Source organism: Sciurus carolinensis, chromosome 1 (genome assembly GCF_902686445.1).
Source record: "Sciurus carolinensis chromosome 1, mSciCar1.2, whole genome shotgun sequence".
In the NCBI taxonomy this organism is placed as follows: Eukaryota; Metazoa; Chordata; class Mammalia; order Rodentia; family Sciuridae; genus Sciurus; species Sciurus carolinensis.
The window spans coordinates 76,269,985-76,295,615 of NC_062213.1; the positions used below are offsets into that span (position 1 = coordinate 76,269,985).

The 25,631-nt window shown below is 39.4% G+C and overlaps 1 protein-coding gene across 3 annotated transcripts in view; it reads right to left on the reverse strand.

Annotated features, from left to right (window-relative positions):
• The window catches only part of Fam110b (family with sequence similarity 110 member B), a 144,496-nt gene that overhangs the window by 54,123 nt on the left and 64,742 nt on the right, over nucleotides 1-25,631 (reverse strand). For 2 of the 3 annotated variants that reach the window (XM_047529257.1, XM_047529249.1), the window contains one exon: nucleotides 7,408-7,495. The gene's annotated coding sequence lies outside the window, so the exon portion shown is untranslated. Of the gene's footprint in view, nucleotides 1-7,407; nucleotides 7,496-12,255; nucleotides 12,482-25,631 lie in introns of those variants that run through there. The other variant, XM_047529265.1, reaches the window with a different exon arrangement.

Genomic DNA, 25,631 nt, shown 5'->3' on the forward strand with positions numbered 1-25,631 from the left:
CCCCTGCCCATGCTGGGGACCAAACCCAGGGTCTTGCACATGCTACGAAAATGGTCAGCCACTGAGCTAGATCTCAGCCCTTTAAAAAGCCTTTTGAGAAGCTAATATGCCTTGATTACTCCTCATTTGGAGAAGTTTAAAGTTCAAAACCAAATTTTATAATTTTTGAATAAATTTTATTATGTATATTTAAGGTATACAACATGATAATATAAAATACATATAGATAGCAAAATGACTAATAGAAAAAAAAATAATCATGTCCATCATCTCAGTTATCCATTTTTCCTCCTGTGGTAAGAGCAGCTAAAATCTACTCATTTAGCAAAATTTCTGGATATAATACTCAATTATTAACTATAGTACTCATATTTATACCATGAGGTTCAACAGACAACCAGCCTCACACAATCCATTTTTTTGTTTGTTTTTTCCTCCCTTTGTGGTTTCTAACTTATTTTTCTTCTTCCTTCTTTCTCTGATTGACTGGGTCTCCCTCTTTTTGTGAAATCATGAAGTTGGCCTGTCTGGCCCCCCCATCCTGCTGAGATTGGCACCAGAAGATGCTGCTGTCAACACACAAGGGAGGCAGTAACCAACAAGGTAGATGAGAAATAAATATACAAGACTTTCTTTCATAAGTCTTGGTTTTGTTAAATTCCAGAAACAATTTTAAATCCTCTTTAGTGTGCTAGATTCTATGCTGAATTCTAAAGATACAGAGCTAAAACATGAAATTCCTACCCTCAACTTGCTTGTCTTCTACCAGAAAGAGGCAGAAGACATCTACTGTAACAAAAATCAGATTGTGATAAATGCACTTTATGTAATTATACACTGAAAAGTGCACAGGCCAGGTACTTGCAATCATAAGGGACTCGGTACACAGAATGTAAATTGTCTATATGTTTGTGGTGCTGTGACAGAATGTGGATTCTGAATAAATGGAAATTTAGGGATATGTAGGCTACACACTGAAAAGGAAATCCACAGTGGAGCAGAGCTGATGCAGTTTCCACTTGTGACACTTCTTGCTGCCAGTGGGTCTGTGTTACTTCTAGAGGACATGCTGTTATCTTCCTGCTGTGTTTCTTACATGCCCATTAAGACATCTTTCTAAGACATTTAAGAATGCATATCAGCTTCCCACTCTGTAGTGTTGAAATGAAATTTTTATTCTCAAGAAAGGCTTCCTGGATTGGCAAAATTGCTTCATTTCCTCTTCAGGAAACTCATCAGTTGACAGGGCAGTGCTGATGTGGCACAAGGATCCAAAATCTTTAGGATTTGAACCTCCACCCCTGTTCTTGCTGGGCACTATGCAGAATGTGTGATGAGGCTCGGTTTTCATGGTCATCCTCTCTGACGTGTAAGGGTCTAGGTTCTTCGTTTCACAGGAAGATTTTGAAATGAAATTATCATATAATTTGAGATAAAGCATATAAATAAAGCAAGCAAGAATAATTTCAAGACTACTTAGAAATATAATGGTGCTTTGGTCTGGTTGCTGAATATCCCCCAAAGATTCATGTGCTTGGTGCCACAATGGCACTATTGGGGGCAGTGCTGTGAACCATTAGGAGGTGGGGCCTTAGAGAGGTTCTCCGGTCATTAGAAGTGAGTCCTCGAAGGTGACTGAGAGCCCTGCCTGTCCTCTCTTTCTGCTCTGATTTGAGACATGACTGCTCCTACACTCATTTCCACCATGACATGCTGCCATCTGTTGTCCTCACCAAATATAAGCTGATGCAGGTGCCATACCTTTGAACCTCTAAAACTGTAATTTAAATAAAACCTTCAATACTTCCTAAAAGATTTGTCTGAGGTATTTTATTATAGTGATGGAAAGATGACTAATACTCATGGTATACATTAAATTATAAAGAAATATGTTGTATTAATTATGAATTTGCTGAATGGATGACTGAATAAATTATAAAAATTCCTGGATTCTGCTAAAAACTTTTTTTTTTCTAAACCAGAAGGAGTAATTTTGAAATGTGTCTCAATGGAACTTCTGAACTTTAAGGAAAAGAAATTGATAAAGGATTCCAGGCTGGAAGCAGTCCATAAGCTCTCATGAGCCATGGGGCTAAGTCAGTGATGGAGTTGGTCAGAGAGGAAGAGGTGGTTATCCCAATGCAGGACAGCTCAGAGGAAGGGTCAGCAAGGTCTGCTACCAGAATGGACAGCTATATGACGAAGAGTCACTCAGTGAGGCTGCCTCCAGAGGAAGATTCTCCCACTAACTCTCACACAGTCCCTCTCTGACCAAGGAAGATGGAGGGCTTGGTTTTAAGTGTGCCCTATAAAGAGTTAGACCTATGGAACTGAAGAGGCAAGTATTTGGGGACAATGATGAACCTGAGCTATATGAAACTCAAGAGAAGTATATGAAACTACACAGAGACCAAGCATATGTCCTCTTCCCTTGCTGAAGAGAAGATAAAGAAATGCAGAGTAGGGTTATTTTCATGTCTGTTGCTGCATCTTTATACCCAGAATCATTAAAAATAATATACCTTCTGCTGCATCTTTACACTTAGATTATTAAAAATAACAACAGAACTGAATACTTGATACACTTGAATCCTATGCTCTGGAAGAGAGAAGCCAACGTGGAAAGGACACTGATCCTGCAGTCCCAGGAGCATCATGCCTCTCTGAACTTACCGGGACACAGGAACACTTCCTCAGTCCACACCTGGAGATGGCAGCAGACGCAAATGGGTTGGAAAGAGGACGGGAAGCCCTTTAAATTCTTGATTTCCTCTTGGTAAAACCACAATCTCCATACCTGTCTCCTCTCTCTGACCTGTGTGTTCCATGTCTCCTTCCCTCATTTCTTGACTGTTTGGTCTCTTTCTTTATTAATGGAGACTTGACTTTTTCTAATACCCTCCCACCATGTTTCCGTATAACCTTCTGATTCTAATTCCTCTGCTGCCCAGCTTCCCACAGTCGACTTTCCCACTGCCCTTAGGATCCTTATTGTAAGGAAATCAACTGGTGTGCAGGTCTCTTTGATGGAAGAGCTATGGGAGGATTTTGTTTAATCACATGGGCACCCTTTGGTTTGAGGTTTATCCTCATTGATCCCTGCTATAGTTTGGATGGTGAATGTCCCCCAAAGGTGTGTGTCAAAGGCTCAGTTCTTTGGGTGTTGCTTCTGGAAAGTGATTGAACTTTTAGGAGGTGGGGCCTAGTGAGATATCTGCATATCTTTAGGGGTTTTTGCTCTTTAAGAGGAGTACAGGAACCCAGCTCTTTCCTCTCCTCTTTGGCTTCTTAGCCATGAGGTGAGAAGTTTTCTCTGCCATATACTCCCATTTATTGCCATCTGGCAATCCCATCAGAGGTCTAAAACAATGGGTCTGCCCAATCATGGATTAGAATCTCTAAAACTGTGAGCCAAAATGATCCTTTTCTCTTTATAATGTACTCAGGCAACTTATTATAGCTAATAGTCCCATATATCTCACCTACCCAATGAAGATTCTAATTCTTTCTCTGCAGGGCAAGCAGACTGCCCAGGAGGCATGTGCTGCTTCTTGTACAGTGCTCAGAGCTATCCTTCACAAACTAGAAACTCAACTGCAGACCATCCTTTCTTTCTGTTAATCTTTGTAAGAAAATCAGTGACTATGATGGCCATATTGTAATAGTCATTAATAATTAAAAACAATTATGCACATGTAGTTGCATACAATTTGTCTTTCACTTGATGAAATAAAAATATCTAAATATGTCAAATAACTTATTTGGTAACATAACAATATAAATAGTAATCAATAATTCTTACACTTCCTAATAAATATGTGTTAGATTCTCAGAATTGGAATTATTCTTTCTTTCTGAGCAGAGCAGTATTTTCTTTTAGAGAGGGAACTATCCCTCCTGTATCCTTACAGAAGCCTATATAATCTGTGATTAAGGAAAATGAAAGTTCTAAAATCCTAGTTACTTTTCCCAGTGAATATGCTTGTGTCTCCCCCTTCTCGTTAAAACACAATGAGCAGGCTGGCTGGGTGAGCTGCATAGCAGGTCTCCTTACCATTCTGATTTTCCCTGGTTCCTGAGCAGACCTTGTTCAAGGTCAGCTGAGATGGCCTCAGAGGAGCCCCACCTGACTGTATGGGGGAACCTGAGCTCTGAGTCATTCTCTTGGCAAAAAACTAATCTGGGAAGAGGCAAAAGTAAGAGATGCTGGCATGAAAGGAAGATGAGTCATGGGCAAGCCATAGACCACTTGCTTGGGAGAAAACATGGAATTGGAAAAAAAAAAAAAGTGTTTGGGGAAAACTAGCACGTGTTTTTGGTCAGGACCATTTAACACAGGACAAAAAAAAAAAAAGAAAAAAGAAAAAAAATTGCAAGATTGTTTTGGCTCCCAGCAATTTTTCAGGCCTCTAGCACTGTGGAAGAGCAAGAACCTGTTGTAGAGGTATTTTGAAAGTTTCCTTTTAAGGATAAACCACCATTATCAGTTAAGTCTGATTAAGATAACAAGAAACTAAAAACAAAGGGAACCTTCTATTTCCTGAAATTGCAATGACATGAATAAAGCATAGATATCAGTGTTTATATATACTCATTTAAAAATGACACATGCTCAGGTTTCATGTTTTAAGATGACTAACCTCAAAAGAATTTGACAAAAGGAACATCACAAGATCGTTTTATTTCATGCCTCCATTTTCCTTTTTAGTTTCCTAAACAAGGGACTATGTTTTTAAAGGCCCAACTTACACTCTAAAAGCAATGTAATCTTAAATGCACTATTTAGAGTAGTATAAAATGCTAATGATGCTATTAATACATATGCATCCATAAGGCTGCTTATCTGTAATTTAGGAGCTTAGAAAAGAACAAAGTTTTAATGAAATTTAAATGTAGTAATATCCTGAAAGATTACAAGCAATGGGGTATGAGTAAGACTATGTATAATATAAAGCTACTCCTCCCGCCCTTTACGCTTGCAGTCATTTCCCCGCCTCCCAAATTACAACCTAGTTTGTCAGTCTGAACATCCTAGCTAGCCACTGGTTCATCAGTCAGCTTGCAAGAATTCTCCTCCACTATTGGTTCCTGCCAGCCCACAAGATTCCAATCTGGGAGAAGCTCCTACTCATTTCTCTTCTTTTCCTTCTTTCCAGCTCCCAGCAGATGCTCTAGTCATCTGCCTAATAAAATCTCTGGTGTAAGTTCCCGTGTCCGGAGTGGCTTTCTTGGTGCTGTTGCTGGACTGCGACTCAGACTGGACACACAGAGTGCCTGCTTCCCTGGATTTAAGGGTCTGATCTGCCTTGGGACCAGAGCTGAGCCACATTTTTCTTACACTATGCTTTTTACATTTTGTAGAGAGCACTTTTAAAAACCTGTTTCTATATCATCTATAAGAAAACTCACCATAATAACAGAGTAATCAGCACAAATATGATGATCAAATATGTGAGAGTTAGATAAAAGGGTTAAGATTTGGTGTCTACAGTAGACATTGTACTGATGGGTCACATGGTTAATTCCTTCCTGACACAGGATCTAGCTTAATAATAGTATCAATAAAACTCAAAACAGTTACTGAAGCATGTGAAGGTAACCAAATGTCAGCTCTAGACAGTGAGAGGGGAGACGAATCCACTCCTCCTGTGCCTATGCTGAATCAGGCAACTTCTAGTCACCTTTTCAACATCCCTACTGGCTTGCTGGTATTCTCATTTGGTATATGGAAAACAGAGGCTCACAGAACTAAAGCAACAAGATCCAATTCATCTACAAGGTTAGTGAGCATCAGAGTTGAGGTTACCTCCAGATCTATTCAGCTTCTTTCCTGGCCACCAGGGTTTCGAATTCAACTGATGTCAGAAGTCACCTGGTGAGCAGGTACACCAAGCAACCATGTCCAAACAAGTGGGAGTGACGGAATCGCAAAAGGGACCAACATGTCCTAGTTTGCTCCAATTTCCAGGGTTAAAACTGAAAGTCTTATGTCATAAGAAACCCCTCGTTTGTGGGCATCCTGAGATGAGTGGGATCCCTAGAGGGATACAGAGTGGAGAATCGGGCCCTGTTGGAAAGCACTCTTCATTAAATCCACCTGTGGTCAGGAGCAATTCTATAACTTCAGCACTACCAGGGTTACAGACAGAAGACAGTGGGTTCCTTCCAAACAACAGGAGCCCTAGCTTTCTCATCAGAACTGATGTCTGGGATAAGAAGACAAGTAAGATGGTGTTAAGCGTGATGGTCTTCAAGGTACAGCACTGAGGTGTGTTGTTAGCTTTTTTTTTTTTTTTTTTAATTCCTCCCTTTCCACAGATTGCAGAATTCTACCTGGCACAGGTCAATTTTTATTTGGCAGCCTAAGTTAGATTCTGAAGTTCTTGGGCAGCAATAAAATCTACCTAAACAATATTCTGCACAACACAATAAAAATAAATTAGAAAATGTATGGCCTACTATATAAGCAAGGGTGCATTACATATGAACGCTCATGGATGCTGGAAAGGAGGCTAGAGGAGGGCTGTCCATCAAGTGTGGGCCCCCAGGTTCAGACTCTTCTCATGAGGATTGCTCTTTATAACTTCTCCACTCACAGAGGAGTTGGCTCCCATTTTCCTAAGCTTTCCCAACCTCCTCACGTGTTCCTTCCATAGAGGGGGAAACCACCTGTACCTTGACCACTGTTCAGTTTCTCTAAAGGAAAAGAGGTCTGGCAAAAGGAAGAGACCTGGAAAGGATGTTTCTGGGCTCTTCTGATCCACTAGAGACCAGAAAGGAATTAAGGAATTCTGGCAATGGGTGGTCATGGGGAAAAGCACCTTGTGCACTTCCAGGTCTCCTTGCTTGGTCAGTTTCCTACACCTGTCCTGCCCAATCTCATCCCCTGGGCTGGTATCCAGGTTCCACCCTCTCCACTCCACCTCTCTGGGTAGCCATCTGCAGTGACCTTTTCCCCCCACCAACTCCCACTGCTTTTGCTGCTGAATGCACCCCACCATCTCATTCCTTCACCACAGACAGGGCACCTATTTAGGTGTAAGGATGTTTATTTTTAAAGTTGTCTTCAAATCCATGCACACAAAAGGGGATTACGAACTACACATCACACAGCATTTAACAAACTATAACTACTAGCAGATATGCAGAAAGCCTTGAAAAGCAAATCCATCATGGTATTTTGTTACTGGCAGGGACCTCAAAGTCTGGGATTACTTTTTCATGACTGTTTTGTTTTCTTTCTCTTTTTTTCTTTTCTTTTCTTTCTTTCTTTTTTTTTTTTTTTGGCCAGATAGCAAAACATCTGAAACCTCACTGTCATTGTCTTACTGTAATAATGACGCAAGTGTTAAGAAAGAAATCAACGCCTTTTGCTCAGTATGTATCAAAGAAGAGCAATACACTTACCTAAAACAGGAATGAGTATTTTATGGATGGTAGGCAGAGGTCATAAGAAGACTTCCTTTTTTAATGTGCTCTCTGTAGCAGGAAATAACTAAAAACACAGGCAAAGAAGATAAATATTCTTTTTAATTTGACAAAAACAGACAGACTATTAAATATATTTAGTAACTGAAAATAAGAATTCCTTTAAAAATTGGCTAATACATTTTTTTAAAAACAGGTAGCAGATGTCAGTAAACCCAAATGCATTCGATTTTACATATTTCATCTAGAAGACAGGCACTTTGCTTCTTTCAATTGCTCCTTATGTTTAACCACAGATAGCAATTATACAGAAAGAGAAATATAACATCAAGTTGTGAGAAGTCCCATAAGTAACATTTTATAGGACATTACCTCATTTCTGGAACTGATAAGAATATTAGCACTTCAGAGGGCCTTAGGGCTGAACTGGTACTCCCTTACCATCTACAGAGCAGGAAACTAAGGCCCTCAAGGTGAGGAGCTCACCAATAATCATTTGGCTAGGGCAGAGATCTCAACTGCTACAAGAGTACTCTAGCACTCTGATGTCAGAAATCATTTGTTCCTTTGTTCATTCTTTCAATGAATACTGACTGAGCCATTTTTCAAAGTTCTGGGGATTAAGGCAAAAAATGCCTGATCTCATGGAATTTATATTCCAGAAAGTAGAGACTGAAAAAACAAATAAAAACAATAGATATGATCTCAGAATGTCCCACTGACGTGGCACCATTTCCCATAAAATCCTGAAGGCAGTGTGGGAATAAGCCATGGACTTTTGGGGAAGCACATTCCAGGAAGAAGACCAGCCTAGGCCCTGAGGCAGGCTAGCCTGGCTGTAAGGAGTGAGGGGAGGAGAATGGTGGACACAGCATGGCTGGGGATGAGAAACCAATGGAAAGGAGGTAGCATGGACAGGAAGCCGGCAAAGGCCAGCCCTTGGCAAGTGTCTGTTTAGAAGGCAGGCAGCAAAGGAGACTGGGAAGGAGCAATCAGAGACAGGAGGACTACAGGAGGGTGCTGTTTGCAGAGGTCAGGAGGGTCAGAGAGCTGCTGACAGCTGAAGCCCGTGGCTCGGGGTGGGAGGGATGGTGGATCCTGCTAACTCAGCGAGTGGGGTGGGTTGAGGACATGGGACAGCAAAGCTTCCACAGAGTAAGTGTGAAAGCTTATCAGCATGAAGCAGGATAGATTTAGGACTGCAGGTCCCATGGAAGCAGAAACACACTATTCTCATGTAGAGATTTTACTGGTGGCAAGAACTAGTGAAGATGTGTGACTCTTAAAGTGCCCCACCACCACCAAATGTGGCAAGATTTAAGATACCTAAATTCAATATATAAGAAATTATCTAAACTTCCTAGAACTTATTTTCTAAATGTATACAAAAAGCAGATGTGGTGAGGTGAAATGTTATAATCCAAGTCCAGCCTGTGTTTAATAAGCACATTTGAAATAATTAACTTTCAAGGGTCTAGAGGCATACAAGAGCAAAAGTTTACTTCTTGGCAAAGCAAAGAGTTTCAAAAGTAATCATCAAAGTACTTGGAGTACAGTAGTAATGAAAGTGTTTTGTGATTCCTCTAAGATGCATTTCTAAATTATTGGTACCTTTGAGAATTTCAAATCTCAGGGATGTAAACATATTAAACATAAAAATACCTCCAGACAACAATCTAGTATGGATTCTGAGAAGAGTTAATAAGGAGAAGAAAATAAATGGTTCTTTGCATTTATTATATACCTGAAATAAGACGACATGGTGACACTTCAAAGTGTGTGACAGATCTGTGGCCAAACCAGCCTCTGCTCAGCATTAATAGAAGTGGGTGTGGTGTCAAGATGGTACAAAATCCCATCTCAGTCCTCCTGAGGTCTTCTCCGGCACCCCATTCCTCTTTCTAAATGTTTGGTCATCACACCTTGCTACCACCAAACCAGATGCCTATGTCTGCTCCTCCTCCCCCTATTATTAATTATTTAGCTGGCTCTCCTGCTCAGTAGGTGCTTCTTGCAGGACAGGAGTGTGCCTTCTATCTCTTCTCAATAAAGCCAAACTCAGAGCCTAGCTCATGGAGGGTACCCACAACTATAGAATAAAATAATGAAAGAAAGAAAAAAAGCTACATTCAGATGAGGGGCCTAGTGTCCTTTTAAATATTTTTTCAATCCAACTTTAGGAGGGCCAAGCCTGAAATACACATCAATTGCTAATGACAGATCTCTCTCAGTTCTTCTGAGATCACAGTCAGTGGCCAGTCGCAAAGCCACTAGGACCCGTGTCCAATAGCCTACACAGCCCACCGCTCATCTTTATACCACTATTTTTCAGCCCCTCTTCAACGTGTTGTTTTGTGGCACATCAAATTCTACATGGGATGAGTTTCTGTTTTTAAACTGATTACCTGGCCAGCTGTGATTATAAGCCTCTAGGAGAAAAAGAAAGTACTGTATGACAGAAAAGGTATAAATTTTTAAAATATTAAATGTTTATGCTCATGCTGCTAAATCTGTTTTTGCTTGGTGAAAAATGTCATTTTCTCATCAGTAATGGGTTATGGAATTTAGAAAGGGAAAGAACAAAACTATAAAGTGTCAAGAAATTCATATTAATTTTTTGGTTTCAGGAATACGTAAATTTCCCTTAATTTGGTAAGGAAAAAAAAAAAGTAAGATGTGACGCATCTGAAGGTAAACATGCCTATTTCGGTTACTTTGTAAAATCATTAGTAATATTTATGTAGTCCTGAAATTAAAATGTTCCTTTGTATCATGTTAAAAGGCTCTTTGGGTTGCCATATAGCTCAGGATATAGGCTTGTCTGTGCATTACATAATTTATATGTAAATTTTTAAGGAGTCCCTCAGACACAAAAATTCTTTAAGGCACAGCCTTGAGAATGGACCTCGGTGAGACCTGCTTCCCATCTAGTTCTGTGATACAGTTGCTCATAAAAGGAAGACTATAAGATGCTTATGTTTACCCAAATATTCAATAGTGGCTAAAAGAGAGGACAACAACAATTCACTCTTATAGCAGTCAATTTCTTTCAAACTCTCCAAGACCAAGATAATTTAGGAAGTATTTCAGGAGACTGAAAGAGAAGGAAAAAGGATATTACAGAATTGCATCAATTTATCCTTCCCAAAACAAGGGACCAAGCCTAAGTGTCCAGAGGCAGAAAGGTTTTTGCCCACGATCACAGTAGGGATACTATTAGGAAAAAAACCATAGAGGAGACAAAAGAGGAGTTTGGACTTTTGAGGACAAGCAAAGCCATTCTAGCTGAAACTGCGCTCTCACTGTATGCACAGTCTGCCATGGGAACGAGGCCTGGTTTGTATCCAGGGGATGGAAAATAAAGTGGAAAGACTCACGTTCATTTCACCAACCAAGGAGCCTAAGAAATCACCGACCACCTTAAGTCACAGAGACCCTGCACTGCCACCAACAGCTACCAAACTTTCTTACTATGTACCAGACTCGATTAAAGTCCGTGGCAGACTTTGATAATATTCCTTGGTTTTCCCCCTTAAAACTGTCATCTGAGTAAACTCAGACAGTGGCTGACTTTTTGCCCCCAGGATGGACGAGGGAGTGCAATGGTGAAGCACAGTTAGTAACCTCAAGTTTTCCTCTGCTCAAGAATACACTGACTTCCTTCAACCATGACACAGTTCTAGATCAGAGCAGTTACCTTTGCAAAATATGTAAGTGGTAATGTTTGGCTTTTCAGGAGCTTGGAAATAATTCTTGAGGGCTTTCAGAGACCAGGAGGACTCTCCGCTGAAAGCAGACGCATGGTGGCAGCCAGCCAGCCCTGTGACTGGTGAGTCAGTGCCCAAGTTTCTGTGGACTCCACAGTCTGATACCGGGGGGATATTAATTTTGAAGTTTGAGGACTAAATGGAAGCAGGGATTCTCTGGGCATAAAATAGGAGGTATGCTGAGAAGCACAAACTCACGTTGCATTTGTTTATGTGTTTGAACCTCAGCTTTACTGACTTAAAATATTTTTCCTTCAGAATGTGTCACCTTTATTAAAGAACTTAAGATTATTGTTCAATTCAGAAAATAATCCAGGTAACCATTAATAGAAAAAAAAAAAAAAAAAAAAACATTGTCAGACAGTCATCAAAGTAAGTAGAAGAACCCCACCTTCCTGTGATGACATGTCAACTCCAAAAACAGTGTCTCTCTTAAACAAAGCCAGGAGTCAAAAATTTCTCCTTCAGGTACAGCTAAATACATACCTACATATATTTTGGCAGAATGAGATATGTCAACATTTTCTCTATTAAAAAAGCTTCATGAAAACTACAAAAGGTGAGACAAAGAAAACCATCCAAAATGAAGGCTGCACGCATCTTTGAAGAAACAATAGCACATTACTTCTGCTAAGACCAGCATCGAATCAGGGGCGTTGCTGCCTTGTTCTAATTAAATTGTTTCACTAAATTTTCCTTGATCACTAATTATTTGGGAGAGTATGGACTCGATGCAAACAAAGTCCACTGAGTCCTGACCCCACCCACAAAGACACCCAAATCCATGCAGCATCGGGCTTTCCAAAACAGAAGGGGACCAATAAGAATCACTCCCAAGCACATGCACCCTTGAATCCAGGTAAAAACAACAGTCTTTTGTGAACAGGGTGGCTAATCTACCAGGCAAGCCTTTTGCGAGAGAATGTATTTTTGTATGGAATGCAGGAGTACACACAATATCAACAAAGCAAGATCAAATTAAATAGATGGCATGACAAACATGCCTCATTTCATGCATGGCTGTGTTTTTTCATAAGAGATAAAGACTTAGAGTAATTACCATGAACTGAGACTTGCTCGCTGACCTCCTGCAGCTGGAGGTCCTTAACCACCGATGCTCTACAACAAAGAGGAACGCCTGCTCTTCCGTGCCTTACTCCTTCTTTAAGATCACCAGCCAAGCACCTTGCCGTTGCAAGAACACAGTACAGTACCTCTGTATCTATGTCTCTAATGCAGCATAAAGATTACTGTGGAAACCTATCGAACGGGCGAGCAGCAACACCAACCACCAATGAGGACAAGGCACATGCAGAATCCAGCACATGCTCTCTGAGGCACAGGCTGTCACCAGCGCTTAGCAGACTGCTAATCTAATTATAGCTAGTTTGCTAGCACAGAGCTACTGAAGCAAAGCATAGGAGCAAATTAAATTTTAATAAATTAAACCCCACAGACAAAATCATCTTGATTTCCTGTCATTTTTAGGATTAATGTGTCACCTTCTAAACTGTAAGCAATTTTTAAAGTGCATTATTTCCCCCCAATCTAGAGAAACAAAGAGTGGTTAAATCAATGCACAGTACTTCCTGCTCACTTACCTTTAACTAACAGATTCCAGCACTGAAGAATAAATCACCAAATCAATATGATGAAAATAATAGCGAATGTGCCATAAAATCCAAGTCTCACCTTATTTACCCTGATCAGCAATGTGCCACTTATTTGTTGTAGAGTGGTAATTAATCTCTCTTCAATATAGTTTAAAATACCATGCAAATTTCCACCCACACTGGAAAAGTCTAATCAGGGTGTCAAAAATCATAACCTTGACTACAATGATTAATAATAATTTAGAGCTGCAAAGCATGGAAATGCATCTCAGAAATCACTGGAAAAAAAAATATGTAAAGGTGTGCCTACTGCACAATTTAATGGGAAAACTAGTTCTGGAAGACAAAAACTCTAAGGGGTAGTTTGATGCATAGGTGAAAAGTATGCTTTCTAATAACCAAACTTCTTGGGTTTAAGTTCCAGAGCCTCCACTTACTTACTGTGTGACCTTGGGCAAGTGACTGAATGCCTCTGTGTCTGGAGTCAACTGGAAGGACTGTCAATGAGTTTTAAGCAGTTTGCACAGGGGTGGTTTGATTCTGAGTTCTGAATTAAGCAATTATTCCTAAGAGTGATCTTCATACAACTTCACATTGCCCACCTTCCTTTCCAGTACCACAATACTCAAATGAAGAGCTTCAATGCTTGTCTATTGTCCAGTTTTGTCAGAAGCATCATTCAGAAGTAACAAATGGTGACAAGCTAATAGCAGGCTTGATTTACAACGCAGGACCATCACTGGTAATCATGGTAGCAGGGCAAGTCATTTCCCCTGCTTCTACTTGGATATGTAATCATCACTAATTTCTCTTGATTCTACATGAACAGATCTTAAAAGAAATATTCAGAAAATAATAGACATATAATTGTATTTCACTAATGATTTACAGTACACACTAAATTGTGTACATTTCGAAAGTATTTTTGCATGGAACATAAATTGGGGAATGTTTGTAAAGAGAAGTTGGATTAAATTTTAAATGACAAGTTTATGGAAAAAAGGGAGAGAACTCAGCTAGTCAAATGCAACTTTTGGTCCTGCGATTTGTTTATCTATTTGTTTTCCCCTAAGGTCATTTTTGTCTTCTCTGTTCTATGGAATTAACTGTCCATCTGGGATTGATATGAAGCATAACTGTTAATCTGTTCAATTTATTTTTCATAATTCCTAGACACTAGTATGTCCTCCCAATTCGGTTCCAATCCAATGATGAAATGCAAACCTCTCACTTCTACAGGTTTGTTTTCCTTTGACTGTTGGCTGAAACCTTTTACAAAAATCTGGTCTACTCCACAGGCATCATGATTTACTCTAAGAAACCAAATATTCCTAGGGAGAAGTCAGTAGCCGTGGAAAATGAATACTGACCTAGGGGCATTTCATCCTTCCATCTTTGTGTATCAAAAGCTGTTGGGAATTAAATCAGTGAAAGGAATGATATGACCCATGAACTTCAGGGGAAAGCACAGGCACTCATGGCTCACACATTTGAGACTGAAAACTGTGTACAAACGTAGACACATACCAACTCAGAAAAACAGGATGGAGACAAATCTGTCAGAGAAAGCAGCTGCCGCATGTGCTACCTCCAGGATGGAGACAAATCTGTCAGAGAAAGCAGCTGCCGCATGTGCTACCTCGAAGCATCACGCACGTGGATTATCAAAGTGCAATCGCCACTATCAGGAGGGAAAACTCCATGAGGTACTGGGTTCAGCGATTTGGCCTGAGGCATGGTTCCCTGGAGGCTGTCGGGATCCCAACTAGTAACACTTCCAGGCATTTATCTAGGAAACATCTAACGGCTTCTGCCTTCCTCTTCATTTAACAGACTGCTAGCTCAAAATAGGCACTAAAAAGCTGTTTGATTAATTTGTTTCGTGCTTGTTTTGTATAAGACATTAAACAGACACTTTCTGAGGGAAGGGAGCAACTGTCCTTAGATCTCATCCTCCAACATGTTCTGACTTGATGTTTGGTTTGAAAAGGAACAGTTCACTGGTGATCTCTCCTACAGTCACTCTGCTACACACCCACTTATTGGGAATCCTGTCTTCAGACTTCAGTCAACTTATCCTTCATGATGAAAATCATTCATTTGCTCCATCAATAGTAGTCTGGGGCACACGCTAGATGCAAGGACTTTTGCTGGGCCTTGAAAATACTGGTAGGAGGAAGAAAAGTGTTTTGACTCCTAAAGGGCAAGATGCTTATTAAGTGATTGAGCGACAGTGACCAGGTGGGTAAACTGCAGTGCAGTGCAGTGCAGTGCCAGATGCCGTGACGGCACTTGAGTGGGGCAAGAGGCAGGACTGGGCTCAAAGTGAGCATTCTGGCTTCCTTTGGCCTGTGGGTAGTGACCTTCAAGAGCTGTGAAGGTCACAGAGAGGCCACTGGGGCCAGAGGATGAAGTTGGAGGAAGGAGATCCAACAGCATAAGTATAAGAAGGGAAAGGGGGTCCAAGCCGTCTGCAAGTCCAGTCGCTGATCCAACTGATTCCTTCAAGATCTCCTTCTTCCTAGTGATAGACTCCCATTATCTTCCCAGTTGAAAGTGTCCCCTGCCTGCCTGGCACAGAGGATGAGAACACATACATTTTACATTTGCCGCACAAGGCGAGGAGGAGCCTCTCCACAGACACCATCTGCCCCACAGCATGGATTTCCTCAAGTTCTGTTTGGATTCTCCCGACCTGGGAGAATGAAGAAAGGAAAGCAAGCCATTGGTGTTTTGAGAATTTCCAGGTGGAATTCTCTTACTTTTCTCCCCTTAGGAAGAAAAAAATTAGGGTTCACATACTAAAAATGATGCCTTTAAAAATCGGGGTTCAAGTCGAACACAGTGGTGAAGGTCTTTAATCCCAGGAGATTGTGGCAGGAAGATGAAAAGATCAAAACCAGCCTCATGTATATGTATGATTACATGAATGGTGTGACTCTACATTGTGTACAACAATAGAAATGAAAAGTTGTACCCCATTTGTGTATAATGAATCAAAATGCAGTCTGTAAAAATAAAGATTTAAAAATAAATTAATTAATTAATTAATTAATTAAAAAACTAGCCTCAGGAACTTAGGGAGGCCTTAAGCAACTTAGGGAGACCCTCTCTCAAAATAAAACATAAAAAGGGTTGGGAGTGTGGCTCAGTGGTTAAGTGCCCCTGGGTTCAATTCCCGGTACCCGCCCCCCATAAGAGGAGGAAAAACAAAAAGCAAAAAACAGGACTCGGAGTTATCTTTACAATCAGAATATTCAGGTTGTTGGTTTCAGACTGGTCATCAAACTCCTTATTTTGTTGAGAGAGGGCCAGGAGTGCAGTTTCTCTGATGAACAACACCTGGCCCCAAGAGGGATGCCAAGTCACAAGCCTGTCACTCAGGTATTGTGTCTCCACTTTCTTTGGTGGGGGGCAGATAGAGTCCTGTTTTGTACCCCAGCTCTGCAGGAGGCAGGAGGAGAGACCAGCAATTGAGCCCTGCTCCAGAATGAGCCAGGGTCCCAGGTTACATCAAGTGTGGAGTGAGACCTTGATGAGCAGCATTTCTATCCTGGGAATTCAAGCCACAGTGTGAAGTTGCTGCAGAAGGAGCTGGGCAGACAGGTCAAGAACCAGTTGCCCCAGATCACAGGACCACCCCCAGCCACAGAGAGGAAAAGATACTTGGACTGAGAGGGCTCTCGGGCTATCAGAAATAGGACAATCAGAAGGCAAGTGTCCAGCCCTTCCTTTTCTGTTCTTAACACCCAAATAGCAGCTTTTCTTTTTGAAGAGTTTGCCATGCTGGGTGTTCAGTTCAGTTGTAACATGCTTGGGCTAAGACTGGACAGACTGCTGGAAATTACTCCAGCTGCTCCCAACACCACATGAGGCTCTGGCTCCCTGCTCCTTTCACAGGTACCCAGTATCCCAAGCTCCTCACCAAAGCCTGAGTAGATCCCCAGAGGGTCCTTTGTGCACCAGTGCACTGCATGTGCATGCGTTCTTCAAGCCTCCTGGAAATCTGCCAGCTGGGAAGGATGATATGTTTGAACAATCATCCTGTTGGGCAACCCAAGCAGACCAGCTCTGGGGAATTTGGGTTAGAAGCCAGTTGTGCATTTTGTAGTGCCTTCTCAACAACCAGCATTTTTTTTTTTTCTTTTTTTGGAATGATCCATTTTTTATAGTACTGGAGAAGAGAGATGGGAGGGTGAGGAAGAGGGTGGGAAGGATGGGCTTGAAGTGGAGAGGAGGCCAGCTGGCTCAGGAGGTGTGTTCCTCGGAGGCCTGCCCCAAACAGCTAGTGGTTGCAATCATACGATGGTACAGAAACCCTGGCAACCTTGGGCTGTCTAAGAATCTCCAACACTGCATCTAAGAATTGAAGATATAGCAGAGCTCGCACACCTAAAAGACTTCTCAAGAGTCACACGCCTTCATCCGGCTGCAGAGAGAGAGCTGAATGAAGGAGCCTGACCACAGTGCTTGGAAAGATCATCTCCGCATTTCCAAGAGCTATTTGCCTGCTACACTCCTCTATATAACTATGGAACTTTATGTGACCCCAATCTCTCTTATCTTTTGTCATCCCCACTGCCCAATGAAAAGTCACTGTAGTCAGTAGTTTTAACCTTGAAATTATTTTATCCTAGGTTGATATGCATTAGGATTACCCCACTAACATGAAGGCAATCAAGGACATGGTTCATTCTTCTGGCCACAAGGTGTAAGGAAAAAAAAAAATCTTAGGTATGGGAATAACCCTCAAAAAGATCTACACAGACTAAGGTGTGCATTGGATATGCTTTATTTCCTTCCTGAAACCTTTTCCTAAAATATAAAATTCTGTCCCCAGGGTACAAAATGACCAAGAACTCACAACCTTAGCAGCCTAGATCCAAACCTTCTCTGTCCTAAAGTCACTTAGCCAGGCCATTTCTCCTCCACAGAAAATACGCTCCCTATATATATTGCAATGAAGTTTTTTATACATGTACTGAACACTAGCTCTGAGGTGAGCACCAGAAACTGGTGAGCACTCAGCACGTCTTGGCCTAAATTAAGATCACTGGTTGGGATGCATGACAGGTGACTGAGGCAGGAAGTAGCTGGGAGCCTCACAGAAGGATGGTATTTAGAAAGGGGATAAGCCACCAAATTAGGACTACCATTTCTCATAACACAGAATTCTGTCCTACTTACTACTCTTAGTGTGTTCACCACCTTGGTCAGTGACAAAGCTGAGACACCAAGGACACACAGCACAATAGAAGGTTTGAAGGCAGGAAAAGCCCCAACTTAGGACATCTTTGAATTCCTCACAGATGAGGTCTTTTACTTAGTCCTCGTAGCTAGGCAAAGCAAAGAAGCAAAGACCACATTTTCATTTTAGGAAGATGTGCTGTCATTGTCCTCTCTTGACTTTTGCTAGGAATTATAAAAAAATTACTCTTTTACCTTCACTTCAGACTTTTCATATAAAACAGGGCAATCTTGATTTGCATATTGTTTAGAGCAACACATGAAGGCTCTTGACCAAAAGGGGGGAAATTCATATAAAACAGAAAGAATATCCAGAATAGAGCATTGCTAACATATGATAGCTTGATTAAATGGTTTTGACCTTTATGATGGTATGTAAGAGATACACATTTAGTAGAAACCATACGTAGAATTCTGAGTTGGAATCATCAGAGGCCAGCACTTTAAGTCCCTGATGCTGGACAGCAGCAGTAAGTCAGAGCTGCCTGCCCAGGATCGGGGAGGGGGTGGAACCTGACATTCTACAGTGTACTAAGTTGTACTATTTAGTGGGTTATGTGTTCTAAACAAATTTTTGACTTAATATTTCCCACTTAAATTTATCAGAAAGTAACTCCATCATAAGTGTAGCACCATTGATTCAGCAAACATTAGTATTTTTTTATGTGCAAGGTGCTATAAACAAGATGAATAAGACAGTCTTGGCCCATAAGGTACAAAGAAGGCCTTCCTTCCTTTGTTAGGGAAGTTGATAAATAATGTTGGTCCTGGGGAGTCAGTTGGCCCCATGATAAGCACAAGCACCCTCTGCAATTAGACTGCAGTGTAGCGGCTCCAAATAGGGCTCCTTGTCATTGAGGCTCTCCCTGTCTCTCCTCATTATAACAGGTAGTACTTATTGTCTATCATGTGACAGAAAAGGAACCAGATGTAGCAATACCAAAGAATACACCTTAATAAGGCTTTGCATTTGATAAGAAAATTTCACATACAGTATTGGTTTTAGAATCCACTAAATGTTGTCAGGAAAGCATTTTTCTTATTTTTTTCTATTATTATTTTTTAGTATTTTAGGGATGAGGCAATGGGCAGTTACAGGACTCACTTAGGGACTCCAGATTCAACTCCATCCTATTTGGTTCCTCTTTTCACTAACATCATGTTTGTTCCTATACACACACACACACACACACACAAATTATCATACCATTGGCACAAGAGATATTATTAAATAATTTTGCATGTAATAGAATCTAATAGATATAATAATCTAATAAGGCAAGGTAATATAATAATAAATAAACACTATTATCTAATAAGAGTTCTGAATTAGGTTGTAAGAGTCATACTTTTAGCTTCCCTCTATCCTCATATCATATCATGTTTTTGGATGTTAACAGGCATTTTGGTTTAGTCAGTTTTTTCACTGCTGTGACTAAAAGACCTGACAAGAACAAGGAGGGAAAGTTTATATTGGGGCTCATGGTTTCAGAGGTCTCAGTCCATAGATGGCCAATTCCATTCCTCTGGCAGAATATTATGGTGAAAGAATGTGGTAGAAGAAAGCGGCTCTGGACATGATCAGGAAGCAGAGAAAATCCACTTACCATATATAAAACATTCCCCAAAGGCATGCCCCTGGTGCCCACCTGCTACTCTACCTGCCTTCAGTTACCACTCAGTTAATCTCTAACAAGAATTAACTCACTGATTAAGTTGATGCTCTCATAAACTAATCAATTCATCTCTAAACACTCTTGCACTGTCTCACACATGAGCTTTTGGGGGACACTTCACATCTAAACTATAACACATCTTCTAGAATATGAAAGTGCTGATCTCATGGAAACTCTTTGTTTTCCCTACAGAACCTAGTAGTGAACTCTATATATTGGCCATGGGATAATTAAACAGAATAAATAGGCAAATGCCCTAAATTTTAGCTCTTGTCCTAAAGTGCAATGCCCAAGTGTTTCAGTCACATGAAGGTTCCTCTCATTTTAAATAGTCCCAAACAGCATCAGCACCAGATCTTGAATGCATTTCTGTACTTCTTGTCCACAACCAAAGCACACAATCTTGCATGAGTAATACATGCTGCTATTTTAAGGAAAAGCTTCATGGGAAACTTCAAGTATGCATGACATAAGCCTGCATAATTATGTTTTAACACTAGGAAGTTTGAATGACTAGACCGGTATCAAAACAAATATGTAATTACAGAGCATCATTTGTTATGAAATTCATCTAGAGTCTTTTTGAGAGTTCTAAGTTGATAGAGTCCAGAGGATAGTTGTTTTGAAAAGGGCCACATCAAAACTTCAGATATTGTGTATTGAATGATATTTCTTGGGAGAAATTACATAGCTAGAACAGATTCACCATATTTTTCTCTCCCACCTAATTATATTTTATCCCAGTCTAGCTTCTTTCTAGATGGTATCATGGGGTAAACTGCTTACCATCTTATGCTTCCATTTTCTCATCCCTAGCATGAGAATGATGATGTTATGTGAATTAAATGAGTTATTAGATATAGAAAGAATTGATGGGGTGCTCAGCACTTCCCAAACCTCATGAAAGCTCTCCTGATGGCTGATAGAAAAAGGGAAAAATTCAGGCCAAATAAGAACACTGTCAGAAAAATCAACTTCTCTCAGAAAAAGAAGTCTGCAATATAAATACATAATGATCAAACCCTCAGCACTATCCAGATAAAAATTGTTACTCTCTTAATAATTTAATCATGTATTTAGAAGTTTGGGAATTTAATTTTTTAATCCTGGGACAGTCTGGGGAAAAAAACTTCTCAAAAATTTTACAGATATGCACACCTTTATCCCTAGATATTCAGAAAATCATTTTAGAGAAATAATTCAGTCTATGTGCCAAAACAAAACAAAATAATGAAAAAAGGTATCTATCAGTTTCCTTTGTAGAGGAAAGAATAAATTTTTAACCTTCGCTAATAGTCAGTTGATTAAATAAATAACTAGTCCTGTGTAAACAGGACTGAGTGAACATTATAATTATTTTAGTGATATTATGGATGAGTATTTATTAAATGGGACTACTGAATATTAGGAAACAGTTATATATTAGTGTATACACTAGGACTCCCAGTTTAGTTCAAATTCTCTGCATATATATATATATATATATATATATATATAAATACATATATACTTTGAATACATACACAGAAAGGGTCTACAACAAATATATAATATGAATAGGTTTTCCTCTGCATGGTAAAGATGGCTAATTTGTCAAAACTGTTTCATTTTTCTACTCTTATTACTAACATTGAGCATAAATTATTTATAAAAACTTGGTATTTTTTTCTCTCACTTCTAATCAAGACAAAGAAATAAAAACTGTAGGTGACATTTTTCTTTTTTCCTTCTGGTGCTAAGTATGGAACCTAGGGCTTCATAAATGCTAAGTATGTGCTCTACCCACTGAACTACAACTCCAGTTTGCAGGTGGCAAGTTTTTAATAAGTAGCCTTTCAAAATCTCAGACTTGAAGATTCTTGCTGCCTCATGCCCTCGTCATCTGGTCTGGCCTGCTGCCAGCCTACACAGTGCAGCTCAGCTTTGTTAACCCCTATGTAAGTGTCAGCCCTAGCAAACAGGATTTTGACGGGCTAACCATTCCCAGCCATCAGTCAAAGCACTAGGTTGGAAACCAAAAGCTCTGCTTGGAATTGTCAGCCAATTTGCTAATTATTATTAGACATTAGGACAAGCCTCTGTTGGCATTGGTGCAAGTCCTCATGGCTAAATAAGCCTCAGATATGTCATCCTTCAGTTATTTGGACAGTCTTTTTATCTAAAGTCATTCTTTTACACTTGGAAAAGACAGTCAGATTTAAGTGTCTGGAAAGAAGCCAGTAAGTTTAAGTGATGGGGAAAATAGAAAATAATTTCTTTGGATATAAAGTTGGAAACATTAGTGTGATTCAAGATGGACTGGAATCTTGGCACATTTCTGAAGCTTTACGGATTGTTACTAGCAATGGTAGGAGCCGAGTTTAAAATAAGGTAAAACAAAGCAATCATATTTCAGCATGTCAACCTATACTGAATATATTCTTACTTCCACGGTTTTAAAAATCGTGTGAATCATGGCTCAGTATCATTAATATATAATGGTTCAATAGGTTTCAAGTATCAGAAAGATATTTCCATTTACATGTATATGTTTTATGGTTAATTTTATTATATCTAGAGATCAATTTTTTAAAATTCCACATTAGAAATTAATGAGCAAATGGGATTTGTTTAACAGATATTTGCCTTCAAGCAAATTGAGCCCAGTTCCATCTGTACCAGTTAAGTGTATAATCACCTGTATAGACCAAACATCTTTTTTTCACTGAAAATAATCACCTACCAGTTTCATTTTACAACATTAAATTTTTGCAAAAATTGTGACTATTTAGAATACTTATTTTTTCTCTATTTACATATAATAACATATGTGGCAATTCTGTGTTCTTCTTCTACAGTAAAGAAACAATTTTCATCATATAATTCCATTGAAGGCAGTGACAATAACTATAGGAACATTTTCATTAAAGGAATGTGATTCACCTGCAACATTTATCGCTTGGTGTTTTTAACAAGAATAATATTGTGTCCTTGGAGAATGAGGGAGAAGTTATTCAAAAAGAAAGAATCCTTTGAAAGTATGAACCTCAGAATAGCTTCTAAATAAAGAAGAAAATCTGTGTCATTTATTTAGGGATCTTTCTTTGGTTAATAATATATGCTTTATGGACACTATAAAAAAAAGGCAATTGTTCCAAACATTGCTGGGACAGATTATAAATCTCTGGTGATATTTGAAAGTCGTTTTTGTAGATGTGAGTTCTCCCTATGTAGGGCACCTTTCCCAAGCACAGCTATAAGGTATAAGGGAGAACAAGCACATGAGAAAGGTAAGTTTTATTGCTACATTACTTTTATCATGTGTGTGATATTAGCTTTGTAACTGGAAGTGACTTGAAGGATATTTCTTCACCTGGAAGAAACTTCCTTGGGTTTCTCTTTTCCTTTATTTTCAAAGTCAGATTACAAGCTAATTTAAATTTCAAGTATTCAATTGCATTCCTCTTGAATGACTGCTCATGATCTTTGCCAAGTCAGTGTTCCCATTCAGGGAGAAATTATTTTAATTCCAATACAGACAGGTCTTCTCATGAAGAAGAGAGCTTAAATTCCTCTTACATGGAAAGGAATATGATGGATGTTTTTTATCATAAAATTTGAGTCAAGCCTACACAAGCAATTGCTGTACTCAATTATATAGAAGTCTTTTAAATTAATGTCCCAGAAATGTTCTATAATAGAAATAAATGACCCAGAATCCTAACAGATTAGTTGAAAAGAACTACAGAAGTCCAGAGGGCAGTGATAGCAATTTCCCACCCAATATCTTGATGATATTCTGCAAAATTTACAGACTAAAGAAGTTTTTCTAGTTTTCAATATCTCCCCACAAAGGGTAAGCATAAATTCAGGTTTATTTCTATTGTTAAAAACACAAACAAGGATAAACTTTACAAAGATGGAACCCAGTATCCCATCACACTGAGGAGATGACACTAGGGATATGAGTGTTCCTAGCTATGCTAGTCAGTTTTACTATAAAAATCTGAGATAATCAACTTTAAAAAGAAGAAAGGTGTACTTTGGCTCACAGTTTTGGAAGTTTCAGTCCATGACCCATTTGTCCCACTGCTTTGGGTCTGTGGTGACACAGTACACCATGGCAGAAGTGGGTGAAGTGGCGGCTAGTTCACCTCGTGGCAGCCAGGAAACGAAGAAAGAAAGGCTGGAATCCCATTATCCATTTCAAGGGCATGCCCCTCAATGACCCAAGACCTCTCACTGGGCCCTAACTCCTAAAGGTTTCCACCACTACCCAAGAGCACTAAGCTTAGGACCAAGGTTTTAATACTTGATCATTTAGTGGACTTTCTAGAGTCAAACTAAAGCACTAGTTAATTTCTCTTTGTCTGAATGTAATCCATGCAGAAAAGAGTGGATCCTAGCTTCTCTGGGTGAAAGGAATAGAAAAATCTTACAGGCCTTGCTTCCCCATAGTAATGATGGGTAGTGCAGCTAATGAGAATGAATATTCCACCCTAGTCTCTGGGATAGATACCCTTGGTGACATAGAAATAGAGTCTGCACTGATGGACTGATCCTCATTCCCCAGGACACAGCAGGATGACCCTTTTTGATTCATGATTGTCATTCTTCTGAGAATGCCCTTGTTTTCAGTAATAAAACTTATATAGAATTTCTTCTATATCCTTGTTCTTTTTGCAAAAGAATTCTCTTCTCTAAAAATACACTCCATGCTGTGTACCTTTTGGGAGGATGTATTTTGCAGGAATGGAAAGAAAGGAAAAAAAAAAAAAAAACTCTATTAGCAATGAAGAAAAAGCAACACGAAAGCATCGTTATTTAAAATATCAGTTGGTCTCAGTCCTGTGAAATTAATTGGAAATTCAGTTAATCTATCTTCCTTTTTGATTTACAGTTTTGGGACGCTCGGTAGACTGTGCTCACTCATGCCTTCAACATATTTCTTTTCAGCATAATTCTCTGACCTAAATCGCAGTGAAATGGAATGCACTGCACCAAATTTTTTGTATTTGAACAAACTGAAGTCATTCAACTGCATAACACACTCCACCTGCAAAATTCAATGTCAGAATCATGTATTAGTGATGTTGTGCACTTTGTGGATATGTGAGCCACTGTAAGGAAGCCAGATGGGCGGTGATCTGCATTCATTCACATTGATAAGAAAATATCCTCCTCCCTGAGAAGGACAGTTAGGCTGTTCCACAAAGGCAAGGTTAATCCAAATAGTGGTGTTAATAAGAACCAACAGACCCAAACAAGACAAGAGTCCAGAAATAGATCCACATACATAGCATTGATTTTGACACATACACTCAGACAATTCAAAAGAAGATAAAAAGCGTTTTCAACAAATGATGAAGGAACAACTGAATATCCATTTGGAAAAAACAGTAGACTCGAACCCCTACATTGCACCAAAAATATCAACCTGAGATAGATCACACACAAGAAAGTCAAAAACAAAACTATGCAGCATTTAGAATAAGAAGAGCAACTTTGTAGGGTAACCATTTTCTGAAGTCCCCAAAAAGATCATTATTAAAAAATCAATAAATTGTTCTTTAAAAAATTAAAAATGCTTGTCAAATGACACTTAAAAATTGAAAAGGCAAAATACTAACTGGGGGAAAATGGATCTAATACATAAACCTGAAAAAAGATTTAGCCAGAAAAAATAAAGAACTCCTACAAATCCATAATAAAAGAACAACAATCCAACTTTTAAAAAAAAGGACAAAAAGTTTGAACATATTTCACAAAGAAGAAGCAAATGATCTGCAAGTACATGAAAAGGCACTCAGCATCATTAGCTATCAAGGAAATGCAAATTAAAAACCTTAATATGACACTTTTCATAGTCACTCGAATCACTGAAAATAAAGAAATTTCCGATGTTGGTGAGGATACGGAAC